This window comes from Crotalus tigris, unplaced genomic scaffold (genome assembly GCF_016545835.1).
Source record: "Crotalus tigris isolate CLP2741 ecotype Arizona unplaced genomic scaffold, ASM1654583v1 scf7180000017739.2905288, whole genome shotgun sequence".
NCBI lineage: Eukaryota > Metazoa > Chordata > Lepidosauria > Squamata > Viperidae > Crotalus > Crotalus tigris.
This window is the reverse complement of record NW_024096605.1, coordinates 1,047,280-1,066,657: the sequence shown is the minus strand read 5'-3', so window position 1 is coordinate 1,066,657 and position 19,378 is coordinate 1,047,280. Positions and strand designations below refer to the sequence as shown.

The 19,378-nt window shown below is 39.5% G+C and overlaps 1 protein-coding gene across 2 annotated transcripts in view; it reads right to left on the bottom strand.

Annotated features, from left to right (window-relative positions):
- The window catches only part of RWDD3 (RWD domain containing 3), a 295,791-nt gene that overhangs the window by 159,600 nt on the left and 116,813 nt on the right, over positions 1-19,378 (bottom strand). Inside the window, exon 5 of one of the 2 annotated variants that reach the window (XM_039339790.1) lies at positions 3,248-5,244. The exons of the other annotated variant lie outside the window; for it this stretch is intronic. The gene's annotated coding sequence lies outside the window, so the exon portion shown is untranslated. Of the gene's footprint in view, positions 1-3,247; positions 5,245-19,378 lie in introns of those variants that run through there. 2 annotated transcript variants of the gene reach the window in all.

The window sequence follows — 19,378 nt, the reverse complement described above, 5'->3', positions numbered from 1 at the left end:
AAAAAAAAAAAAGCTCGCCTTTAACGTTTTACCTTGCAGCTTTTAATGTAAGGGGGGGGGGGATTTGACTGATTTTTAGCTGAAAAAAACGAACAAAAGTCCCTGCTAGAATTTCAGAGGGGATAAATAATAGCTTTCTAATTGCCTCCATAATGGTTTTTGAAATTCCCTTTCTGCAGGAATCCAAAATTGAAATATTGACAAGGGGCACTCCAAGCTTCGTTTGAAGAGGAGGCTGTCGCTGCTCAGAGGAGCTGGTTCAAACTGCTCTTGCCATTCTGAATTTTTTACCTATCGCTCAACTGGAAAATGCCTTCTTGTAATTTAAATCCATTATACTATGTCAAGTATAGAGAACAAGTGTTACCTTATAACAGACACCTTGTGCAACACCAGCTTTTAGAGATTCCTGTTGGAACAGTTTTTCATATAATAGGGCAGTGATGGCAAATCTTTTAGAGACCGAGTGCCCAAACTACAACCCAAAACCCACTTATGTATCATCGGGTGCTGGGTGAGCGTGGCCCATTGGGTGGGTGTAGCCCATTGGGTGGGCATGGCCCATTGGGTGGGCGTGGCTGCAGTGGTAACAGCTGACCGGGTGGGACTAAAAAGTTCAATCAATCAATTCCAACTTTGCAAGATCTTTTTTTTTCCCATGGGAAGTTGAAATTAATTGATTGATTGATTGATTGAACCTCTTTTTTTTTTTGCACACGGGGTGGAGGCCTAAAGCAAAAAGGTTTTATAAAACCCAGCTGAAGGCCTAGGTCTGGGGCGACGGCGCACGTGCCCACATAGAGGGCTTTGCGTGCCACCTGTGACACGCGTACCATAGGTTCGCCACCACAGTAATAGGGTGTATCCGGATCTTTAGGTCAATCACATTAATTTATTTAATGTGGGTGCCCCAACACTGGAGGCTTTTAAGAAGAGACTGGACAGCTATCTATCGGAAATAGTATAGGTCTCCTGCAAGAGCAGGGGGTTGGACTAGAAGACCTCCAAGGCCCCTTTCAACTCTGCAACCGTTACTTAAGAGGCTTACCATCTGCCCCAGTTTGATCAGATCCCAGTTTTGTGCTCCAGTCTGGGCAGCCCATCCAGTTTACAAAAGCAGCCCTGGAAAATAGGGCAGTCCAGACCTACAAATAGAAGCATCTGCAGGAGAAGTACAGAAAAACTCCTTCTCAAGGACAAAATTAATAGAGCTTTTAACCAAGCTTCCCCAAACCAAATGGATTTGAAGTACATGGAGTTTGATTACAAAACCAGCAGTGGACAAAAATCAAGAAGAAAATCGATCTGCTTTTTAAATTTGAATAAAAGCCACAGAGCAGTAATTTTTTGGGGAGGTGGGGGAATAGTTTAACTGCCACATATTAACCAGAGACCGAGCTCTACATTCCCGAACTAGCACTCAATAATTTGCAAACTGTCTGAGCAATGAAAGAAAGAAATTGATTCAATACCTTCTAAAATTTCAACATGTAGCATTTGGGGAGGGGGGGGGTGAAAATAAACTCTCATGCACTTAAAAAGAGTCTAACTGGTTCCCATTGTCCCAAGATTTTTTTTTTTAGCCCTTAGGCCCAAATCCTTAGGTCAGTCATTAAATCTCTTTTCCTCAGGCACCCAAATCTGCGAGAATTACTAACTACCTCTTCTGAGGAAATTGGTGGTTAAGTTTGGAGAACGTGTGAATTTTCCTCAGATAGCCAGCAGGCCAATTAAAATTAAGATTCCCCATAATGCAGTACATGCATGCACCTTTGACTCAGTATTGACTCCTAATGGTTGCTGGACCTGGAATTGGCCTTACAGTTTTCTTGGCAAACTTTTCAGAAGTGATTTGCCATTGCTTTCTTCCTAGGGCTGAAAGAATGTGATTGGCCCAAGACACCCAGCTGGCCTCGTGCCTAAGTCTTGCCCGGTGCCTCAACCACTGCATCAAAGTGGCTCTTAATGTACTACATGGAAATAGAAAATAAATCCAACATGAATGTCTGCAGGAGAAAAACTAAGTGATCATCAAAACTCCTCCATTATGGTATAGACCAGGAGTAGGCAACCTTGGCTCTTTTATGACTCATGAACTTTAACTCCCAGAATTCCTGAGCCAGCCGTGCTGGCTCAGGAATTCTGGGAGTTGAAGTCCATGAGTCATAAAAGAGCCAAGGTTGCCAACCCCTAGTATAGACCAGTGGTCCCTAATCTTTGCAGTTTGGCGGCCCGGCTGGGGGGAGAGAAGGGAACTGGGCCACGCAAGTGGCTGGCCAACACAGCCCTTGCACGAGTAGAGGGCTGGTGCAAACACACACAGCTCAACTTGTGCAAGCAGCAGCCATCAAGCACACATGTAATTGTCCACTGGCCTACCGTACATGTAAGTTGAGCCATGTGTGCACATGTGTGTGCTTTGGCCAGCCACCCGCTGGTCCAATTCCAAATAGACCACAGCCCAGTAATGGATTGTGGCCCAGGGATTGGGGATCTCTGGTATAAATGGATCACAACTCATAGTTCCATTATTCGCCATTCATAGATTTACACACATACACTCACACATGCATGCACACTCAAACATGACTAAAGATATATTTGGGATATATACATCTTAAAAGGTGTTGGGGAATGGCATAGAAAATTTGGTCTATTACAATAGTTGCAATTTTAAGTATCTATATTAGGAGTAGCTGCATCAGTTGCATACAAAACTCCCTATTCCAGGGGTCTTCAAACTTGGCCCTTTTATGATTTGTGGACTTCAACTCCCGGATTTCCTCAGCCAGGCACGCTAAATTTTGACTTTCAGTTGCAAAAATGAAACAGATCAAAATCATAGCTAAAACACTGACAGAAACCAGATTTACCTGATCTCTGTGTTGCTCTCAGAGAGCATTCTCTCACTCATGCAGATCAACAGTTCAATGTGTTTGCTGAATTGATCTTTCTGGGTGAGTTTCTTGATCACCATTTTGAAGTCTACCCACTGAAGACTCACATCTACTGACAGATACAATTGTGTATTGTCATAAATGCTCCAGCATTATGCAAAATATTCTCACAAAAAATAAAGGGCCGTCATCAAGTGAATAAAATAAACCTTTCTAAATATCTATAGATGTACACATGACTTCCAGACATTTTTGTTCTATTGCAGTGTTTCCCAAACTTTTGACATATGTGTACCCCTTCTATAATTTTCGTAACGCTGAGTACCCCTCATAAAAAACATATGCTTTAATAAAAATCAAAATATATTTATTTTTTCTTTTTTTGTACATACACAAAATAAACGAAAGTTATATTATAAAGAACATTTATTTGATTCAATGAGAAGGATGAAATTGTTTATGTTGAGATGACAGATCATCATAATTTGGTTCCCTGGTTGTTAATTTTAATCTGAGATGCGGTTCCACATCCAATAGTCTGTTCCTTTTTTTCGACTTAATGTCTACAAATGCAGAAAAAGCAACTTCGCATAAATATGAAGTTGGAAAAGGCAAGATGTATTTCAGGACTTTTTCTGTTAAAACCGGATACACATGTTGCATTTGTAACCAGAATGATGTTAAAGTACACTCCTTATGTTTATTTCTCAAGAATCCGTCCGAAGCTAACTCCAACAATTGCTCTTCTTCCGCATGCGACAAACCTTCTGGCATGGATGTTGTGTTAATGTTGAACAGATATCTTATCCATTCAATATTTTCGTTTAAATCAGGGAAATAGTTTTTCAAGCCAACTTGCAAACTCTCCAAATGCTGTATTATGCATTTCAAAGTATCAGCCTCAATTTTAGTAGCCGAACTTGTTATAAACTCATGAAGAGAGGGAAACAAGTCTACTTCTCCATTACCAACTCTCTTTTGCCATAAATTTAGTTTTGCGATGGTAGCGTTCACTTTATCTTGAACGTGAAACAATGAAATTTCTTTGCCTTGTAACGATAAATTGAGGCAATTTAAAACAGAGAATATATCTGCTAAGTATGCTAGTTTACAAAGCCATTTCCAGTCATGTAAACAATTTCTCAACTCAAATCTATCATTAAGAAAGCATTGAAGTTCATGTCTAAGTTCAAACAATCGGTTTAGAATTTTTCCCCGAGATAGCCAACGAACATCGGTATGAAAAAGCAGCTGGGTATGACTACTTCCCATTTCTTCACATATTTGCGAAAAAAGTCATGCATTCAAAGGGCGGCTTTTAATGTAGTTAATGATTTTCACGCTTTCATCCAGAACTTTCTGTAGATCAGCGGGCATCTTACGTGTTGCCAAAACCTCTCTGTGTATGCAACAATGTGTGGATATGACATTTGGAGCAACATTTTGAATTCTTGCAACGAGTTCTTTATTAATTCCGACCATACTTTTTGCTCCATCTGTGCTTATTCCAACACATCTATTCCAATCAATTTTGTTCTCTTGCATAAATGTATTCATAACATTAAAGATATCTTCTCCTGTTGTGTGACCTAATAAAGGCTGGCAAAATAAAAAGTCGTCATGAATTTCTTGATTTTTTTCATATCTAACAAACGCCATAAGATTTGCAAAATTCACAATGTCGGTGGACTCATCGACTTGCAATACATAATAACGACTTTGAGAAATATCAGATAATAGCATCTGTTTTACATTATTAGACATATCAATGATTCGTCGATGAACTGTATTATTTGAGAGAGGAACGCGGTCAAAAGTTTGTTTCGCTCTATCTCCTATCATTACTTCTGCCATTATCTTGGCTGCAGGCTTGATTAAAATTTCACCAATGGTTACCGCTGGACTACATTTGGCAATTAAAAGTGACACGCGATATGAAGTATTTTTTGATTGTCACCTCCCGTCAAACCCTGCATTACTTTTCGAGACTGATTTAAACCCTTAAGTTTATTTTCAAAAAAATCTATGGGTTTATCTTTGTACTGATTATGGTTTGTCTCAAAATGGCGCTTTAAGTTGGATGGTTTCATGCTTTCATTTGTTAGATTTTCAAAACAAATGACACAAAGTGGAATAGGCTCATTTTCATCTCCAGTCCATGAGAATCCAAATTTAAGATATTCTTTGTCATACTTGCGAGTTTTCCTTGCTTTTTTCTTAACAGGTTCTTTCAGAATTGAAATTGATTCGTCGTTAATTTCATTATTTCCTGTTCGTTGATTGCTATTACAATCATTACTTTCTTTCGGTTTAGTAGTTCCAGATTTCAACCAGCGATCCATAATCTCTGTTAGGGATAAAAACTGTATTTTATAAAAATAATCAAAATCAGTGGAACTTACTAAAGCACGATAACAGGCGCCCGGAACTAACTATTAAAGAAGTAAGTTGTCTCTATAACGAAGTGCAGTATATTCACGCCGTGTCACGCCTCACAAGACTGTCTAACTGTTGATAACACTGCAATTCTCTGGCTTTTAAACAGCTCCGAGGCTCAACGTTAACTGTTAATGTTCCCACAGTTTAAAAATGGCCGAACCAGAGCTGCGCAAAGGATGCGCAGAAGTTCCCGTCATAATGAGTTGCGATACGATGTATGATGGCCCCAGTTCCCGTGTAAAAACTGTGATACGTGCCTATTTCTTTCTTTGTTCTGTGGGCGCAGCTAAGCACGGTGCAGTGGATATTCCCACGTGATCCCCACTAAACTCTGGTGCAACGGGTACCCCCACCAAACTCTTCCCGTACCCCTGGGGGTACGTGTACCACACTTTGGGAAACACTGTTCTATTGAATGAACATCAATTTAACTTCATAACTTGTGTCTCCTTAAATTGTCAGAATTACCCCAGCTCACATAACAAAATTTAACTGATATCTATAACTCACCTCCTTTAATTTTTCTAGGCATGTGTATCATAAATAATATGCATTAATGGAAAGGTAGGATGTTAATTTGGATGCAGAAATTTGGCAGCTTGTTTAAAAAAACACTTGTAATTTTACACTTTATTGATACATATAGCAAATGTGGAAAGGAAATAATATCTGTTTTTCATTAAATATATTCCAACCCTGTACTAAAACTGAAACTATGTTTATGAATCAATGTAGGAATGAGCTCAAGTAGATTCACTGCAGGAAAATGGCAATTTTCATCAATATTAAATCAATACAATAATCACAATATTTACCAATGTCTACTTAAGAATTAATGTAAGAATATGCAAGAATCAGATATGGAATTGAATGTAACTGAAAATCAATCATGTAAACCAAAACACAGATTCAATCAGGCCATAATGTTGAGTGATGAAAAACTGAAATGCAATAAAATGCCTAGAATAGAAAAGTTCAAAAATATAATAGCCAATCTCACAGCTTTGGGGACTGATCCTTCAAGTTTAACAGTTTATCTTCAATAACTTGGTTTCCACTGGTTAATTTACAGTTTCTCCAACCAACCATTCCTCAACATGATTGAACATTAAATACTCAGAAATACACAGAACTTTGTTGGTCACAACTGCATTAATTGGAAAGTAGACTTCCAGGTTAGTTGTAATATTTTCTTGCAGTAAGAAATCTGAGCTTTGCAGCCCAGTATTTACTGGCTCCTAATATTACCCAGGCCTCCTAATGTAATTGCAATTTTTGGAATATAGCTAATTACATCTGTGGATGGTGGGGGGAAGGCCTTATAGGAGCTCCCATATTCCAAAAATTCAAACTCCACAGAAAACCAGTTCATCCTCTTTGACTTAGAGAAGGAGAATGAAAAGGCAGTGTCTATAGCAGGAGTCCTCAAATTTGGCCACTTTAAGAGTTATGGACTTTAACTCCCAGAATTCCTCAGCCAGCATGGTTGAAGTCCACAAGTTTTAAAAATGGTCAAGTTTATAGCAATGTTTCTCAATCTTGGCAACTTCAAGATGTGTGGACTTCAACTCCCAGAATTTCCCAAACAGCATGTTGTCTGGGGGGATGCTGGGAGTTTGAAGTCCACGGATCTTCAGTCTACAGCAAGAGCAAAATGAGAAGAATATGCTGGACCTCCTGTTCCTGAGGTCTATTTCTGGTACAACCTTCAGCTTTTGGGGAAGAAGGCCCTCATAATCTTCACTCGTTGCCTTGAGATTGGATTATGGCAGCGTGCTCTACTTGGGCTGCCTTTGAAGTTGGCCCAGAAACTTCAGTTGGTGCAGAATGTGGCAACCTGTATGATGCCACTCTAGAGTTGGTTCAGCAATGTTATTATCTACATTGCAGGTGCTCCGTGGGATACTGGGATGTTCCAAATCTAATTAAAACTTTGATATAGTTTGACCTATTATTCCCCCCCCCCCCGTTGTGTTTCAGATCCATGTTAACAACCTGTGCAATCAGCCTGGGGAATGATGTCTGGATATCAGAGGGATGTAGACTTAGAGGCAGATAGAATTTTCTCTGATGGCGCCATTATTTTGGAGTCCTCTGCTGTTAGTGTTAGGAAGACAGAGAAGATGCTGGTACTCCAATGGACTTCAGAGCCTGAGGAGAACATTATGCGTTGTTGGTATTTTAAATGTATTGATGTTGACTGTTTATAGTTTTTAGAATATATTTATGGGTTATAGTGTTGTTCAGAAAATCAGACAGGATGGAAAATATTTAAATGAACAAATAATTGAGCATACTGCAAACCCATAGTGAAAATAAGGCTTGCCTGTGGAATAAACATTACTTCTGGTCTGTTTATATGGATATATGACTATCAAGAGCAGGATTGTCTACATGGTGAAAACTGGGGTCAATTTGTCCCAAGCACCTATAAAGCAATTTTTTTTGCTAAGTTATAATATGTATATTTGATACAGTAGTACCTTGGTACTTAATGTTAATTGATCCCAGGTATAATGAGTACCAAAAATGATGAGTACCAAACATATTTTTCCCATAAGGAATAATGTGGTGAATCATAATGCAGCTGATATCAACATGTTCTAGCTTGTGCGTTGAATATCGAACAAACAACGAGTACCAGGACAAAATTGTCATGTCAAAATGTGTTGAGTACTAAATTTGATGAGATTCAAAGCAGTTGAGTACCAAGGTCCACTGTACTTCACCAGCCATGCCAAATTGCTCATTGCAACCCATTTCCCCACTTATAGGGCAGAAACAGTGCATCTGATATCACATTTGAATTTGGGCATCCTTGAAAGAACGTTGTGCCCTGGTCAGAGAAGTTACAAAATACAGTATAAGGATGAGGTTTTCAAAATCATGGACATTTCAAACAATATCCAGTGGGGGCCAATGTTTTTATGATCAGTGCTACTTCCCAAGCTAGCTGGTCTCTTTCCAGCAAGTTAACATTCAGATAACTCTGAGTCATCTCCCCATCAAACTTAAACCCTAACCAACTTCTCCATCATGAACTCCAGAAGCAAACTGTCCAAACAATAAAAACAACAAAAGACAGCAAAACCCCGCATTCCCTTTGTTGCTTGCAATATTTGTCAGTTATTGCTTTTATACACACTTTCCTGCAAGCTGTACCAAGAGTTTTCATACTCCTTTCATTAAAAGTTGCAACCTCCAAATCTCACAGCGTCTCAGAACCTCACCCCAAGAGGGATTAATCAAAGGTGCTTCAGCTTTCTTTCTGAAAAAGGAAGGCTTTGTGCAGAGTCACCTATGGGAAACAACTAGCGCTCCAACCCAAAAACACAAGAAGAGAATTTCCTTTATCCTGGCTGATATATGTAAGACATTCAGAAACGGGCAATAGTTTCTGTATCCTACTGTGTCTCCCTAAGTTCCTTCACTACACTGGAAAATACTTTTGCTTCCCACTCTGTTGTCTATGAAGTGAACTTACTTCTGAAGCACCAAAAGCTTTTCAGCTTGTTCCTTGAACCTGAAGCCTGCCTTTGCAGTAGAGGACCAGAAGGAGAGAAGGAAGACACAAAGCCTATAAATCCCAGCAATCCCAGGTGTATATTGATGTTGAAAGAATAGAAGCAGGTGGCTTTTCTTCAAATTTGAGATGAAAAAAAAAGAGAGAAGAGTAGACTTGCAGGGGGAAAAAAATCAAGTCAAATGTCTGCTGTCTTCCTACAGTCTGTAGCTTATAATAACATCCCTGCACTTCTTTTTTTTTTTATAAAACCCTTGAACTCTGAAAACAGATTCATGTTCCTTTCTACAGGAACCAATGGCTTTCTCTTTTTTTTATTTAAAAATGCAAACTTCTTTCTTGCCAATGATAATGCTGAAGAGTTGAAGGGAGAGAGAATAAATTATTTGATCTCATTGGGGTACCTACGTGTTGTAGAATATAAGCCTGCTATTTGTATACTGCATAGATGGAATCCTGATTACAAAGCTAGTGGTGTCTGAAATCTTAACTCTAAGATCAAAAATCACTTATCCCAATCCTTTCCTTTCCTTTCCTTTCCAGAGAGAGAAGTGAAAAAAATAAATAGGGAATCTTTTCATTATAAATAGCTAAGAAATTATGATGGAGATGGGGCAGAAGAAGGAATCCTAAAATACAACTCGGATTCATGTTGATACAATCTAAGTCTACAGTAGAACTTAGCAGGCAGCAGACATCAGGATCTATCTATCTATGAGACCAGGTATGGCTTGGAGAGAATCTTGCCCAAAATCTTGAAAAACTATTGCTGAATTCACACCCAGAATATTGGACTATTTAGAACACTGGACAATGCCATATTATCACATTAATATTAAAAGAAGGAAAAGACTGTAGGATTAGATGCAGATATCACAAAGCCCAAATACCAAAGGCAGCATTGTTAACATTTACTGAGTCTGTACACCAGTTTCCCTTGCTGAAAAGTCATGAGTAGACCAATATGCTATGCTGGCACAAAATCCAGGAACAGAAACTAGATAGAGAAATGGGCAGAGAGACAAATATGGGATAGACTAACTAATATAAAGCTTGATGTGAAAAAAAGGCAATGCCTACCTTTGTTTTTAGAATAATCAACCCCTTTTAGGTAATGTTTCAAAAGTTCCCCATTTATGTTTTCGTCTTCCAGTTGGTTTGTTTAGTGCTCCAGCTTTATCAGCAGAATGTGTGGCAGATGGCCCATGTTTTCATTTGCCTTCTTGAAAAGGAACCCACCTCTACCAACATTGGTTTTCTCTTTGAGTTCTAAGTATGGACTTAGAATGAAATGTTAAAGTGCCCCAATTCTTTTAGATTTTGTTTTGCAGAGAAGGAAGTGGGTCCATGTTATGTCCTACATATACATTTCATTCCAAAAGTATTTCTTAAAATTATTTAGGTATTTTCACTGTGTGCAAAGACTTCTAAAAGACCTTCCTTTTTTTGCTCTCTGGTGATACTTAATTTCGTTTATCACTTGTTATAGAGTGGAATTATATGAAGCTAAGATATATTATTTGCTCTAATCTGTATCGGATAATTTATTACATTAAGAAACCAATAATTTTCAAATATAATCAGATTTAAGGTTTTAATAAGATTCATTCTCCTATTCACACTTGCCTAATTTAAGGATATTAAATCTGCTCAGGAATTAGCTGCTTTTCAAAGCCATGTGTGCCTATTATAGGACTTTTTTTTCCTGATGTGTTAATAGGATTTAATTATATTAGCTTCAGAGACAAGAGACCCAGACTAGTCAAACTTGATATAAATCAAACAAAAGCAGGTTAACGATTTACTGACCAGTCTTCCTTACTAGAAGGATAACAGTGCAGTCTTGTTCATACCTACTCAAAAGTAATCGTACTACATTGATTAAATGTATTATTAAGAAAGGAAATAAAGGAATATAACTAAAAATTTCCTATGCACCTCTCAGCTGAAAGCAGATCCTACTAAAATGAATGGGGCTTACGCCTGAGTAAGAACGTACAGAATTGAATTTTCAGATTGGAAGGGAATATTTAGGCCATACACAGAATATTGAGCTAGACAGAACACTGGATGTCATTTATACCAGTGCTTAAAAGTCAGGAAATTTCAGCAAAATACAAAATGTTTTTAAGATAAAGTAAATATGATAAGGTAACAAAGCATTTCCTTTTGTTCAGATTATACTTGGGGTATGGATGACATTGATTTCATTTACCACACTACTGAATAATTGGGTTTATTTAGTGTCAAGCTCAGCATGAGTCTAAGCACTGTGATCTGTAAACCACAATACAGAACAGAGCATTATTTCTTTGTCATATCTACATTCCCCTTTCCACTAAACACTCAAGGTGGCAATCAACCAAAATTATAATACAATTCTACAATTAATAATAATTAACTATAAAGCCTATATTTATTCAAGAAGGCCACGATTAAATGAAACTAATTATTTGGCATGGCATGGGGTATGCCTTCTATGAGGTGAAAAAACGTATACAATTTTGCAGAAGACAATGATTTGCTTAACAACAGGTTATTGCATGAACCCGCAATGGTTGGGTTTACCCAGTATGTTAAAATCATAAACAATGTCTTACCAAGGAAAATGGCTCTGTTCCCAAAATATGCCGAAGTAAGAGAAAATTAAGTTATAGTTTAACACAAGATTCCATTTGAACATCAAAGATTTGTGCTGTCGTTCTCTTAGCCATACAGACTATAGAATAATAGAGTTGGAAGGGATCTTGGAAATCTTCTAACCCAGCCCACCGCTCAAGAAAGGGACCCTATGCTATTTCAGATAAGTAGCTGTCCAGTCTTTTCTTAAAAGTCTCCAGTGATGAAGCACCCACAACTTCTGAAGGCAAGCCGTTCCACTGATTAATTGTTGTCACTATCAGGAAGTTTCTCCTTAATTCTAGGTTGCTTCGCTCCTTGATTAGTTTCCATCCATTGTTTCTTGTCCTGCCTTCTGGTGCTTTGGAAAAGAGGCTGACTGACTCCCTCTTCTTTGTGGCAACCCCTCAAATATTAGAACACTGCTATCTTGACATTGTTAGTCCTTCTTTTCTCTAGACTAGTCACTAGCTTTAGCCTCCAGGCCCCTAAAATATTTTAGATTACATTTAAATTACATTTTAGAGTACCTTACAGCCTCGTTTAAACTATAGCAGCATACATATTGTAATTAATAAATATAAAAAACCTATATACCACTTCTGATTATGCAAAACAGCCTGGGATTTCATGAGATCGCCAAATGACATACATCTATGTTTCTTGGGAGATTGATTCTGCTTTTCCCAGTAAATGTTGTATTCACTTCACAACCACCAGAAAATAATGTTTTTTAAAAAAAATTGGATCCGATCATGTGATGCCTCAATTTATGTTCACAAAGACTTAGGACAACAATTCTGGGTTCCATTAGGGTTGTAAGTCAAGGGCACATAATCAAATGACATTTAATCTGCATAATCACATTTTCTTTGGAATAAAGTCATTCCCTCAGGACTTCTTTTCTGTAAATCTTGCATAACTAGTGATTCAAGTGCCCTGTGATTAAACTCTTTGGGATTTCATTTTTTCCTAAGAAGATGCTCTGAAATACCTCCAGTTCATATTCCACTCTCTTGTTCTGACCTGCCTTGAACTCTTGAACTTACGATGCTATACAGATTCCCGAAAAAGGTTTCAACGCAGAAACTGAAGGTCTTCTGCAGAAACATAGTTGAGAAAACAACACAACCAGTTCTTTGTGTGGATGCCGCTTCCAGATCTCCATTCTGGACCTGGGCAACAAAAAAGTAGCTACCGGTTCTGCCAAAATGGTGCGAACTGGCTGAATCCCACCACTGCTTCTGCCCCTAAATACCTCATCAAGTTCCCCACAACCAAAAAATGTGTATAAAAAGGAAAAATGCCTTGTGTGGAGTTTCCAATGCTTGCACACAAAGTAAAAGTAGAGGAAAAAAAGTTTTTCCCCACTAGTGATCCTTAGCAGAACTCAACAAGCTGCATTATCCTAGGGTGCCTAAAACATAACAAGGATCAGGAGACAGTAGCAAAATGGCATTTTTTTCTATATCTCGTTGCTGCCATCTGGTGGCCATCTGCATGCTTGCAGCCCAGATGTGATAAGCCCTAATTATCCAGATTTTCTTTGCCGTCTTCTTTGCTTTGTGCGATAATATGGAAAACAGTGAATTAGGCTGTATAAATAATGACCTTGAGACACAGCAAGGTCATCATCATGGGGAGAGGATGAACAATGTCGATTCCTAAGCCACTCCAGTGACACTGTAAATAGCTAATTCATAGAACTGTCCAAGGATACCAGATGAAATCCAATTAAGTAGGTCCGGTGAAGATATAATACTGCTTATTTTAACAGAGTAGACAGGGACAATTGTCACTAGGCCTTTCAGACTCCTTCAGCATCTGCAAAATCTTCTTTGAAATACTGGTGGATCCTCTGAAATAAATTTTGGAGAGTAGCATGACATTCTGGAGTGTCATAAAGGTGACTTTTATTGTATAAATAGCTTTCTGCTTTAGTGTGGGTTATAATTCTGGGCTTGCATAAAAAGTCAAACAAGCAAAGGAAGCATTTAACATGGCAATGATTGATATTTCATTTTCTGGTATCAAGATTCCATGTGATATGGCCCTTCTGAAATAACGTTTATGCTCGTAATATTTTCCCAGAAACTGGGGTTTTTTTTCACTACCTATACTCTATTTAAAAAACCTTTACTTTTATTTTCTACTAAAAAGAAGTATAATAAAGCCAGTCCTCAACTTACAACCCAGTGGTGGGATTCAGATATGTGAACAACCGGTTCTCTGTGTGGATGCCGCTTCCGGAAGTCTATTTTGGACCTGGGCAACAAAAAATTAGTTACCGGTTCTGCCGAAGTGGTGCGAACTGGCTGAATCCCACCACTGCTTACAACCATTCACTTAAAGACTGTTCAAAGCTATAATAGCACTGAAAAAAATGACTTATGAGCAGAATTCAGAGTTACAACTGTTGCAGTGATCAAAATTCAAGCCCTTGGCAACTGGCATGTATTTATGACTATTGCACTGTCCCTGGGTCACGTGATCACCATTTGTAACCTTCCCAGCCTCTTCCAACAAGCAAAGTCAATGGAGGAAACCAGATTCGCTTAATGACCCTCATGAGTCACTTAACAACTGCAATGATTTGCTTAACAACTGCAGCAAAAATGTCATAAAACTCACTTAACAACTGCCTTACTTAGCCACAAAAATATTGCACTCAATTGTACTCCTAAGTCAAGGACTACATGCAAAAGATTATTTCTTGCATCATCTAGTTCAGGGGTAGGAACTTTGGCTCTTTTATGACTCATGGACTTCAACTCCCAGAATTCCTGAGCCAGCTTGAATTGAAGTCCATGAGTCATAAAAGAGCCAAGGTTGCCTACCCCGATCTAGTTCTTCTGCTGCACATCTATCCACAGATACGTCAAGTAGACACCTTGTGTTCATAATGAAGACCATCCTCAAAACTAGCAAAAGCTCAATTTACTCAGACTCAAAATGGTTTTATGTACATTTTAATTGGTATTTTGGCTTTGTCATGTAAAATTCTAGGAAGGGGAAGGCTCCCACAGATTCTTTGGATGTCCAACCCTCTACCATTCTCAGAGATCCATGAGGAAGGAGTTGATTGTCCTCATCATATATCTGGAATTGAAATCTTATTTCTCAAAAGTGTCATTTTTAGTAATTGTGTTTGTTTGTTTGTTTTATATGCTGTCCATCTCACCAATAAGGCAATATCGTTTGGAGCACCTTCCAACCTCTGGTGGGGCGATGTACCCATAAAGAGGCTTTATGACATCAAGGCAATGAGTGGGTGACAACATTGAGTATGAAAGTAACTTGGGTGGAAATTCTTCTGTATCAAGAATGAAGTATCAACAAGGTAAAGTTATGGGTGGCTTGCAGAAATTTTTAAAAAGGGAATAAAAAGGCTGCAATCAGTTAATTAGGAGTAAGTATGTTCACTGATCATGGAAAAATAGCTGGTTACTTTTGGGGAAATGATGGAAGGTTGAATGGAAGGTAGCAAGCTGGTTGAATGAAACTAGGAACTCTTGAACAAATGCATTTCACGCCAACATTTGCTGCTAGCTCCACTTGTAACTTTCCAATCAAACAATTCTTCCTAGTCCTTAAGCAATAAACAAACAAGCCAACAATAAACCATTATTAATTGCTAGGAACTGTGTGTGACCCCAGCCATTTGTGAATTATTCAATAAACTAAATAAGCCAGGGTTTATTGCAATATGTGGATCTAGCTGGTGTAGATTTGCCCAGGAGTTTGGATTTATTTTATTTTTTATTTTATTTTTAAAATTTATAAACTGCCCCACTCCCGAAGGACTCTGGGTGGCTAACAATAAAAAACACATAAAACGTAACAAAACAACAATACAAAAACAATCATCCAGGAGTAAGGTTTTATAAACCCCAGGCCTGCCGGAAAAGCCAGGTCTTAAGTAGCTTACGGAAGACCAACAGGGTGGGAGTGGTCCTAATCTCCAGGGGGAGCTGATTCCAAAGCGTGGGCGCCATCATAGAGAAGGCCCTCCTCCACAGCCCCGCCAAATGGCACTGCTTGGCCGACGGGGCCTGAAGGAGGCCCAGCCTGTGGGATCTAACCGGACGTAGGGAACTATGAGGTAGTAGGCGGTCTCGCAAATAGCCTGGCCCTGAGCCATATAGGGCTTTAAAGGTAATGACCAACACCTTGAATTGGACCCGGAGACCAATAGGCAACCAGTACAGCTTACGGAGGATAGGTGTAACATGGGTGTATCGAGGAGCACCCACTATCACTCGCGCGGCTGCATTCTGGACCAACTGTAGTCTCCGAATACTTTTCAAGGGTAGCCCCATGTAGAGCGCGTTGCAGTAGTCCAAACGTGAAGTGACAAGGGTGTGAGTGACTGTAAGGAGAGCCTCCCGGTCCAGGTAGGGTCGCAACTGGTGCAACAGGCGAACTTGTGCAAAGGTCCTCCCAGCCACAGCCGTCAATTGATGTTCCAAATTCAGCTGTGGATCAAGGAGGACACCCAAGTTGCGAACCCGCTCTGAAGGGGGTATGTTTTCCCCCGCAAGAGTCAACACTGGACAGTCGACATGATCCTTGGGAGGCAACATCCAAAGCCACTCGGTCTTGTCAGGATTGAGCCTGAGTCTGTTAACCAGACCCTCACGGCTTTGAGGCAACGGCCCATCACATCGGCCGCTTCACTGAGAGAGCTCGGGGAGGAGATATATAACTGGGTATCATCAGCATACTGATGAAACCTCACCCCGTGCTGTCTGATGATCTCACCCAGCGGCTTCATATAAATGTTAAATAGGAGGGGAGAGAGGACCGACCCCTGTGGCACGCCGCATTCAAGGGGCCTCGGGGTTGACCTCTGCCCTCCCACCAATACCAATTGCGACCGGCCAGAGAGGTAGGAGGAGAACCACCGTAAAATGGTGCCTCCCACTCCTACCCCTTCGAGTCGTCGCAAAAGGATACCATGATCGATGGTATTGAAAGCCGCTGAGAGGTCAAGTAGCACCAAGACAGAGGAATAACCTCTGTCTCGGGCCCACCAGAGATCATCCATCAGTGAGACCAAAGCGGTTTCTGTGCTGAGGCCGGGCCTGAAGCCAGATTGAAAAGGGTCTAGATAATCCGCTTCATCCAGAGACCGTCGGAGCTGGAGCGCCACCACTCTCTCTACAACCTTCCCCACAAACGGGAGATTGGAGACTGGACGGAAGTTATTTAAATCAGCCGGGTCCAGGGTAGGCTTCTTAAGCAGGGGCCTCACAACTGCCTCCTTCAGGGATTGTGGAAAAGACCCTCCCTCAACTAAGCGTTGATCAACACCTGGAGCCAGCTTCGTGTCACCTCCTTGGCAGCCGAGACCAACCAGGAAGGACACGGATCCAATAAACAAGTGGAGACGCTCATTGCTCCCACCGCTCTGTCAACATCCTCAGCAGTCACAGACTCAAATTCATCCCATAAAACTGAGCTAAGACCTGCCCCAGTCATCTCAAAAGGCCCTGCCCAATCGGAGTCTAGGTCTGTCCGAATCCGAGCGATTTTGTCTGATAAGAATTGCACAAATTCCTCCGCTCTACCCTGTAAGGGCTCCCCAGCTTCCTGAACATTAAGTAGGGAACGGGTCACCCTAAACAGGGCGGCGGGGCGAGATTCTGCAGACGCGATAAGTGCGGAAAAATGCAAATGGATGGCAAGAATGGATGGCAAGAAAGCTAAAGATATACAATGCCTTCAAAACTATCCATATATTAACCAACATTACATGATCTTCTTCATCCCCCTAATGTGATCTTACTAGGTTCGCTAACATCTCAATGGAAAAACTATCAGTACAGTACAGAAGGATGATGCTATAAAAACAGCATTTCCTGCCAAGGGAATAAATAACCTTGTGTGAGAACAAGCCACGTCAGTTCAAGAAAATGCATAACTCTCCTGAATAAGACATGCTTTGCTGCTTTTTTTCCCTACAAATGTAGAAAATGAACAATTTAGAAAGAGTAATAACCCTAAACATCAGCAGTACAGGTACATCAGCCTAGGCTTTCAAAATCTGCTTTGCTAGCTCAACAGAGCAATGCAATATGGATTTCTCTGTAAACTAGTAAACATATTTTCCTCTACTTCTGCATCTAAAAAGGATGTAAGATGTTCGTATCCTTTCAGAAAAGTCTATGGCAGTGAAGGCGAACCTTTTAGAGATCGAGTGCCCAAACTGCAACCCAAAACCCACTTATGTATCATTGGGTGCTGGGTGGGTGTGGCCCATTGGATGGGTGTGACCAATTGGGTGGGCATGGCCCATTGGGTGGGCATGGCTGCGATGGTAACAGCAGAGTAGGTGGGACTAAAAAGTTTGATCAATCAATTCCAACTTTACGAGATCTTTTTTTTCCCTGCGAGAAGTTGAAATTGATTGATTGAACCTTTATTTTTTGCACACGGCGGCAGAGGCCTAAAGCAAAAAGGTTTTATAAAACCCAGCTGAAGGCCTAGGACTGGGGCGATGGTGCGGATGCCCACAGTGAGGGTTTTGCATGCCACCTGTGGCACATGTGCCATAGGTTCACCACCACAGGTCTATGAGGTAGCAGAGGACCGAGAGCTATCTTGAGAGCTTCTTAATGTGGCCATTACTGACTGTTTCCACCATTAATCTAGCAGGTGTTGACCATAATTAAGAAGACTTCAGAGCTTGTATTTATAAACTGTAATTGTGAGCTTTTTACAGTTTTGGTAGGACATTTGTAGAAATTTCTGTAGATTTTGTAGAAATTTCAAGTGATTTCTGCAGAAAACCAAATAGTTTTATGTTCCTCCTCCTCCTCCTCCTTCTCCATCCCTCTCTTTATCTATCCTGCAAGAACTTGAACTGTAACTTTCTTTATATTCCTACCAATTTAACTATAAGCCTATCAGCCTTCATAGAATAACAAGTCATCAGCCCCTCCCCATTTCTGAACCAGATATATTCAAAAGTATAGATAGTGCAGCAACCTTGTCAGGCTCCTGTCAGGATGTAGGTTTTTCCTTAACAAGGTTTATGCCTGATCTTTTTTTCCCCTTCATTATTTTTTTTTATTATTATTATAAATTTTTACAATTTTACAATAAAAACCCCTTCCCCGATCCCTCCCAACCCACCCCAAAACCCTCCCCCATTCTTCCCAGAGCTGAATACAGGGTTAACTATAACTTATAAGAAAAAACTTTTAAACCCAAATAAACCTCAAACAAGTATAATTACATTCAGTAAACAAATTATTAAATATTTTAACTCCATTATATATAAAAAACAGAAAGAGAAAAAGAAGAAAAGAAAATAATAATAATAATAAAAACTATTCTACACTTCTAAATAATATCTTAAACTTTAAATATAAATTATTCAAAACCTAAATGATATTTTCTTACATCATACTTATATTGTATAAAATTTATCCATCTTTTCCACACCAAGAGATACTTCTCTTGCGATTGATCTTTCAAATAAGCCGAAATTTTTGCCATTTCAGCTAAATAAGAAACTTTAAAAAACCATTCCTGCAAAGTAGGCAAAGATTCCTTCTTCCAATATTGCCCTATTAACAACCTTGCCGCTGTAATTAAATTTAACATTAAAATAATCTCTTTGTCATTACAATCAGAAACAATACCCAACAAAAACAGTTGTGGGGTAAATTTTATCCTTCTTTTGAAAATTCTTTGAATATTCCACCATATCTTAATCCAAAAGGCTTTTATGCTTTTACATGACCACCAGATATGATAATACGTTACATCCAAGCAACCACATCTCCAACATTTAGGCTACAAATTTGAATTTTCCCCTTCATTATTGTGGTTCAAAATGGTGATTGCGGAACCACAGGTGCACATTTTACTGTCAATACAGACTAAATTCACC